Genomic DNA, 1313 nt, shown 5'->3' with positions numbered 1-1313 from the left:
ATACATATATTATATAACAATCCAAGAGAGTCCTGTCACACTGTCGCCACTGTAATTTTTTCTCCTATCTATCTACGTAATTCTGTAGCTCTCAATTCGTTCGAGCAATCAATCATTCATGATAGGAAACACAGTCATAGCTCAGTCACTCCAAAATGATTCTGAAATTTTACTTGTTAGAATGAAATCAGGCGATGATTCTTCTTCTCTGCAGGCTCGTGCTTTGCGGCAGTCTGCTAATCTGTACAAATAAAATGCCTCGTAATTTTGGGAGCGTTGTATAATCAGTCGGGAAACCTCAGATCAAGCGGATATTTGGCTTTGATGAAGTTTAACCTTCCGAAGAAGTAATGGAGCTCTTGGATTATTAAATGCAGGTTCGTATCCAGTCTTTCGGAAGTCCCTTCTGATTAACAACTACGCAATATATCGATAAATATCATTAATTCCCAAATGTCACATACACACCTTTTTTTGAAGGAGCAATATATATATATTTCCTTTTTAATCGTACAGTTCGTATCAGTTATCTTCTGTGATAAATCTCAATAATCAAATTACAGTTCTTCCAAACAAAGCTCATGCTAATCGGCACGAAGACAATCTCGGAAGCCCCCTTTCTTTTTTTTTTAACAACCACCAGAGAGAGTACTACAAAGAATACTTATGCGCTCATGGCATAGCTATTGTATGAAACTATTTTGCGCATGGATTCTGCGAGTATGAAGATAGAAAATTCGTAAACGTCATTCAAGGGTAGAATTGTATCAGAATAATTCATCGAATATAAAGAGATATTACAATTGCCCCTCGCAGCGAGCAAAGTTAATGATAATACACTTTGCGAGCTAACAGAAAAAATTTGTTGGGTTGTTTTTTCAAAAGAGGAATATTTTGAATTAGTAGAATTTTACTGTAGAGAGTATGGGTAACATGGTAAGACAATAAGTTACGATTCTAACAAGTAAAATTTCAGAATCATTTTGGAGTGACTGAGCTATGACTGTGTTTCCTATCATGAATGATTGATTGCTCGAACTAATTGAGAGCTACAGAATTACGTAGATAGATAGGAGAAAAAATTACAAGTCGTAGGGTCAGTGTTGCCTCAGGTGTTCCCGTATGTCTACGGAACCCAAACTGATCTTCCCCGAGGTCGGCTTCTATCAGTTTTTCCATTCGTCTGTAAAGAATTCGCGTTAGTATTTTGCAGCCGTGACTTATTAAACTGATAGTTTGGTAATTTTCACATCTGTCAACGCCTGCTTTCTTTGGGATTGGAATTATTATATTCTTCTTGAAGTCTGAGGGTA

This window comes from Schistocerca cancellata, chromosome 12, assembly GCF_023864275.1.
Source record: "Schistocerca cancellata isolate TAMUIC-IGC-003103 chromosome 12, iqSchCanc2.1, whole genome shotgun sequence".
NCBI classification, from domain to species: domain Eukaryota; kingdom Metazoa; phylum Arthropoda; class Insecta; order Orthoptera; family Acrididae; genus Schistocerca; species Schistocerca cancellata.
This window is presented reverse-complemented; position numbering follows the sequence as displayed.